At 35.8% G+C, this 7,047-nt stretch overlaps 1 protein-coding gene across 1 annotated transcript in view; it reads right to left on the bottom strand.

The window, feature by feature from the left end:
* The window catches only part of LOC107655501 (gap junction alpha-5 protein-like), a 10,004-nt gene extending 3,579 nt beyond the window's left edge, over window positions 1–6,425 (bottom strand). Inside the window, exon 1 of the mRNA XM_016442988.1 lies at window positions 6,377–6,425. The gene's annotated coding sequence lies outside the window, so the exon portion shown is untranslated. The remainder of the gene's footprint in view (window positions 1–6,376) is intronic.
* Window positions 6,426–7,047: the final 622 nt, after the last annotated feature.

Below are 7,047 nucleotides of genomic sequence, written 5' to 3'. Positions count from 1 at the left end.
TATATATATATAGGGCTAAAAATGGCTAAAAGTTTGTTGAAATAAAAAAAAAACTTTTCTTAAGCTATGTCACACCATTAATTTTTAATAAAAATAGTATTTGATTTTTTTATATGTTTTGTGAGCAAAACTCCCCTTAAATAAATCACTCTAAATTCCAGTCATTTTATAAAGCATCTTGCTTCTCTAAAATAAGTTGTTAATTCTAAATGAAATTGATACAATTTATCTAACAGCTTAAAAGTTGTAAAAACACTGAAAGTGTGTTATGTGTCTTTTCACACTCATTAATCTTTTCGTAGGGTCTCCACGTGCCTGTTTTAGTTGTTTTCTTCAGCACCAGTTAAGGGTATACTTGGAAAGGGCTTTCGATTTAATGCTATTTACAGGATGTTGTCACTCGAATATACATTAAATCTCAAATGTTTAATGAAGCACTAACTGCGGCCACACTAGAGAGTTACCTTTAAAGTGTATGTGTGTGGGGGTCTGTGCCTGCCTGTGCTCTCACACCCATCTTGTACCAAACCCTGTTTTGCTGTACCGGTCTTGCTGATCTCCTGCAGAATGACCAAATATGGACAGACAGTTTGCAAACTTTGCATAGAGGCCCTCCTACTTTTTGAGCACATGTAAAATAATCAAAATATCTGATCTACACTTAGTATTTAGTGAGAGCTAATCCAGAGACAATAAAAAGTGGGAACTAATGAAATAACTGGACTTTATCTATTAGTATATAAAGAAGCCTATTTTATTGTACTAACTTTAATGCATTTTGTACTTTTTACTACCTTGCATTTTTTTTTCTGTATGCAAAATATAATTTTTTAAATTATTTTCTTTTGATTTTGGGAAATATGAACCTGGAAGTTTATATTCCATTGTAATTTTTATGTTAAATTGAACCAAAATGTACTTGAATTTAACATGATAAATTTCCTGTGCATATCCAGTTCTAAAAACTACTTAAAGAAAAGTGCAGTGAGCAGTTGACTAAACAATGAAATCTTATGATGTCTCAAATCTAATTATGAAATATTTATCAGAAGCAAAGAGGAAATTAAATAAGCTGTCTTAACTCTATGTGCAGCAAAGCACAGGCTTTATGAATAATACTTTCTTCTGGCATATTAAGCGCTAGTAGCAGTAACTTACAGAATGAGAGTTTATATATATATATATATACACACACACACACACACACACACACACACACACATATATATATATATACTAGAACATGTGCATTTGACAAATGTGCAGTCTGGTTCCTAAAGAAATTCTGCATTAATGCTAATGTATGCTGTTTTTGCATGTATTTATAAGATTGAATGTCTTTAAATACATGAGATACATTTAATATCTATTATGTGGAAGAGTCTGACATCAGATGCTTTAGAAATGACTGTAATTCAGTGATGGGAACTCAGTAAACTCGTGTAAGTATGTTGTGTTGGCAAAGGCTGTTCGGAATGGCATTGGTGGGAACGGAATCTTAGATGTTCATTAAAAAAAACAAAAAACAGAAGGAGGACGGAAATATCCATCTGATTCACATTGACTGGGCAATCTCTGTCGCCAATGTGCTCTCTCTCTCTTTCTCATTCTGTCTCTCCATTTTCCTTTTTTCCATCTTCCTTTTCTTCTTTTCTTAGGAAGCTATTTCAAACAGTATGATTTCCTCCAGACAGCTACTTTAAAGGAAACAAGTCTCTTAGGGTCTACAAGTGCAAGGGTGTTTTCTTTCCCAAAGAGAGCAAAAGACCAACATGAGATAAGAGTTCATTTGTGCTGATTATTTTGCATCTGGTTAATGCACAAAATCATAAAACCCCAAAACGCTTATCATGAGGTATTATGAGAGGTCAAAGACTGCTGTATTTCATGAAGACAGCAAACAATGGGACTTCAGTGTGCATACATGGGTTGGTGAGATGAATGACAGGCAGGAAGAACTTTCACCTGTTCTCATATGATTTTCTGTTTGTAAAAGGAAAGAGTTGACATTGGTTACTGACCTTAAATGGCCTTTAATGTATATACTTTTTTTTTTTATTAAGATCCATTTCCCCCTCAATACACAAAACCAATGAATCTTTAATTTTATATTAATATGAATATTTATTAATTTATTTATTATTAATATTTAGTTAATGTGTTTTCTTGCTTCTGCTATTTACTTAAATATAGATTAATAATTTAATAGTTAATAAATAATATATAAAATGTAAAGATGGATGGATGGATGGATTTATTTTATGAATTTAAATGGCCCTTTAATAATTTGATTTAGTTCCAGTTGAAAGGTGCTTATGGATCAGAATCTAAAACAAACTTTTCAAAACTCTTCCTGAACTTCTTTTAAATTGTTTGTTAGGAATCATCAGAGCTTCCCTTAGCCCTCAAGAATTCTTTGTCTGTTCTTTATGACTCTAAGCCACTGTCAAACATTCAATAACAAAAATAAACTTAGAATAACATGCAGCCTCACATTCCCATTTGCATCAGTTTAACAAGCTGGGAACATTGGCACAACACCTTTGAAACATTCTAGTAGCACTTCACAAAGGTGCCAGGCACTGTTGGCAAGCGATGGCATGCTGGTTTTTCTCACAGTGATCATGTCGCTGTGGGCAACACTGCCTCTCACACCATAAGAGGCACTGCAATGCCCACGCATGAGACTGACCCTTTAACTCTGAATAAATATTTATTTAAGCCCTTTCCCCTCAACCTGATGTCAGGGACTTCCAGAATCGGCATGACACCACAGACTATAGTCACATCTTTGTCCCAATATAACCAGAAGTGTAAACTAGGCAAGACACAAAGACAAACACTGTGGTTTATATAGTTCTGCTTATAAGTTTATCCCTTGCAGAATCTGCATGATGTTTATCATTTTTTTCAAGTAAGAGGGATCATAAAAATTGCATAAATGAATGAAGCTATTGCCAAAGAAATTTACAGTTTAAAAGTTTAATTTACAGTTTAAAAGTTTGGGGTCAACAACATTTTTGTTGTTGGCTTTGAAAAATGAATACTTTAATTCAGCAAGGACACGTGATACTGCTTAAAAGGGACGGTAAAATAATTTATAAGGTTACAAGAGATTTCTATTTCAAAGACATGCGTGATCGTACGCTTCAGGGACCAGCCAAGACTGATCACACCGGTGTGATCGTATGCGTTAAAGGGTTAAGTGAGCGGCAGCGGGCGGGCTTCAGAACAGAGAAGCCAGAGGGCTTGCGGCAACCACATGTGACGACCCCGGGCTGGACTCCAACATTATTTTGTGTATTTGGTGTAATGAAATGTTTATGCGGTTTAAGGTTCAAAAAACACATTATATTCCACATACTCTACATTATTGTTTCTCCTCTATGCCCCAACTTTCTGAAAAGCGTCGATTTTTACAAAGCTCATCGGTCTGAAAAGCGAGGTGTGCTCTGATTGGTCAGCTATCCAGTGCGTTGTGATTGACCGAATACCTCAAGCGTGTGACGGAAATGTTACGCCCCTTAACATACTGTGACGATGCCCTGTCCGGCCTGAGCGACGAGACAAAAACATTAAAACCCATTATAATATAAAGAATATCTCTTTGGATTTGAGACTTTAGTCTTTGCAACTTTACAGATCTTCTTTATGCACCAAGAGCTTGTAACACTACAAAGAGAAAGGAAAAATTGAAATCGCATCATATGACCCCTTTAAACTTTCTACTCATCAGAGAAGCCTGAAAAGCAACACAACTGTTTTCAACATTAATAATAAGAAATACTTCTTGAGCACAAAATCAGTATAATGGAATAAGAATTCGAAATAATGATTTCTGAAGAATCACGTGACACTGAATACTGGAGTAATGGCTGCTGAAAACTCAGCTTTCCATCACAGAAATAAATGACATTTTAAAATATATTAAAACAGAAAACTGTTATTTTAAATTGTAATAATATTTCACAATATTATGGTTTTACTGTATTTTTGATTAATTGCAAAAACATAAAAAAACTTACTAACTCCAAACTTTTAAATAGTTTAGCATATAGTCCACAAGGCAAAGTAATAAGTAAATTTACACAAAGTATCAACCCCTGGCTCTTAATATACTGTGTTACTTCCTTAAGCAGCTGTAGTATTTTGTCTTATAGGATAAGGAAATATAGGAATGTAAATTAAATTAATAGAATATTTTGTAAATATATGTAAACATCTGTTATGCTGGTTTTTGGTTGTGTGTGTGTGTGTGTGTGTGTGTGTATATATATATATATATGTGTGTGTGTGTGTGTGTGTGTGTGTGTGTGTGTGTGTGTGTGTGTGTGTGTGTGTGTGTGTGTGTGTGTGTGTGTGTGTGTGTGTGTGTGTGTGTGTGTGTGTGTGTGTGTGTGTGTGTGTGTGTGTGTGTGTGTGTGTGTGTGTGTGTGTGTGTGTGTGTGTGTGTGTGTGTGTGTGTGTGTGTGTGTGTGTGTGAGGGGAACAGTCTAGTCGTGTTCTCTTTTGGAAGGCCAAACAAAGTAGTTTCGCTTTCACAACAAAACACAGCATCACACACGACAGGCTAGAGTGAGCGGAGGGCGGAGGCCTAGAGTGAGCAGAGGTCGGCGGCTAGAGTGAGCGAAGGGCCGGCTTAACCCTTTCGCACATGAGTTTAAAATATTCTAGCTGAACCCCCAGCGTGAGTTTTTTTTTTTTAGGCGACCGTCATTTTAGAACGTATCGCCTTTTTGTTTCCATGGAGACGCGTCATGCTTGTCATGTGACACAACGCAGCCATAATAGATCTGTATGACACATGGATCGCTTTTATTTCGTTTTTCCTGTTTTATTCAAAATATTCAAAAACATGCTCACAGCTACTTTATTGTAATAATATTTCACAATATTACTGTTTTTACTGTATTTTTGATTGATTAAATGCAAAAACATGAAAAAAATTATTATGGAACAAAAACCAATCATAACCTGCCTCTGCGTTTACCTCATTAAATATTCATGTACACTGTGAAGTCAAAATTACTGGACAATTACTGGACAAAGCAAACTCTCATTATTTCCAGTTGAAGTCTAAATGTGTATATGCACTTGTGTTACTAGACTTGAACTTGCATACCAATGCTAAATGCATGCTTTAAAAACAAAGGACAGAACAACTGTTTAAGCCAGGCATTCCAGGACTGACACAGGCCAGTTTAATGGATGGAGGTCAAGGATGAGAAGCTGAGTTTAGCCATATGAAGTGAGAATAATCCTCGTCTGACTCGGCCCAGTGCAGAACCCCATTATACAAAAACAACAGCACATATCAACACCTGCCATCCAGTGGGATCCCTCATATGGGCCATGAAGGCAATCCTTTCTCTGCTTGTCAGGCTGCTAACAGGGTGATGTGTTTCCTTACATGGTGGTTCTGTTTCTCTCTTCACTGTCAAAGCAACTGCACTGATTAGCCAATGTCCTGTTAATCAAGACAGGCACTACTTGTTATCACATACAGGGCTTCTGCACTTTGCGAGTGGAATATGAAAGATATAGAATATATTTAACATACAGAGGCCCTTAAAATGTATTTGGACACTTAAGCCACACTTAAAAATGTATGAATGCCACTGCATTAAATAACAAAACAGCAAACCAATAAGATCAATAGAATTTTCACTTTTAAAGCAAAAAATGTCAGGCTTTAAATAAAAACATGGCTCAGAAAAATGGAATTAGGTCTGAAAAAAATTCTAGCATCAGTAGTTGCAACTTAATGACATTAATACATTTGTAGGTGTAGGTTAAGTGGGGCCACTGTACGTAGTTATATAAGTAAAACTGATCTGGTTACACACCAATCACAGCACAGGTGATCTAATTCACGTTCCTACTTAAAATAGTCTAGACAGTCAGTCAGTCACTGAAATCATCTTTGGCCAAAGTACCATAAAATCGAAATCCTTTAGAATGAAAAAAGTGATGTCATAATAATGTTCAAATGTAATAATATTTGATTCAAAATGATTATTTGTGACACTGTAAAAAACATTAACATAGCAAAATCTGTACATAAAAATGGAAATGTTAAAATGTAAAAAAAAAAAATATTTCATAATTAAATTTTGAAATATTATAAATATAATTTAAAATATTTGAATATTATCTAAATAATAAAACTACTAAATCAATTGCTTTTATTTTTTGAAATACAGTATTCTACAATGTGTCAACATTATTTAATAAATTTAATATTTACATATTATCATTTAAAATATTACAAATACAATATTCTGAATGAAAGAATGAAATGAAAGAAATTAAACAAAATTCTCATTTGACCCACAGATCTCTTGAACAATTAAAGTGATGCATAAAAGGTCATTACCTGTCTGACTTCTGACTTATGAGACCGTCTTTGGTTGAGTCTTCTGTGGTCTTGTCCTCTTCAGATGAATGAGTGGGCTGTTATTCTGTGGCCCGGGGGTCCTGTAGATGTAGCTCAGCTCTGGTGTCTGTATGACAGTGGGGATATACTGAGCAATGGAGAAAAATGGCAGTGTATCTCTATGCAAAACACTCCAGTGATACTGGAGTTCATACAACGCAGGCCCCCTCGTGCCCGTCCCACTGTGGGAATAGAGCACTCTGTGGGACACTCTGAGAAATGTCATCTCAGGGAGTGTTTCAAATCCCCCTCTACTCTTCCTTTTCCTCCACCCCCTCTCTTCCTCCTTCCCTCCCTCCTTCTCTCTCTCTAGTTGCCCCCCCATCCCAATCTACACCCCCCCCCATCAGAATGCACTTGGTGGCACTCTATTTTGGTGAGAAGAATACCACCGTGTAAAGAGAAGAAGTGAGATTGTAATAGAACACAATGGCTGTTCTTCTCAGGCTGTTTGTTGGTGATGTGATGCGTTGTGCTTGTATCACTATAAGTGTTTGTTGAAGTTTGAAGTTTTACCCCCTGCTCTGATCAATAAACCTTTTCATGCTACAACCACACAAACATATCTTCACCATAGATGCACTTCCACACGTAAACTTTGACTTTCAAAA

Source organism: Sinocyclocheilus anshuiensis, unplaced genomic scaffold, assembly GCF_001515605.1.
Source record: "Sinocyclocheilus anshuiensis isolate Anshui unplaced genomic scaffold, SAMN03320099.WGS_v1.1 scaffold1148, whole genome shotgun sequence".
Taxonomy (NCBI): Eukaryota; Metazoa; Chordata; class Actinopteri; order Cypriniformes; family Cyprinidae; genus Sinocyclocheilus; species Sinocyclocheilus anshuiensis.
The sequence above is the reverse complement of the archived record's forward strand: the minus strand, read 5'-3'. Positions and strand labels throughout refer to the sequence as shown.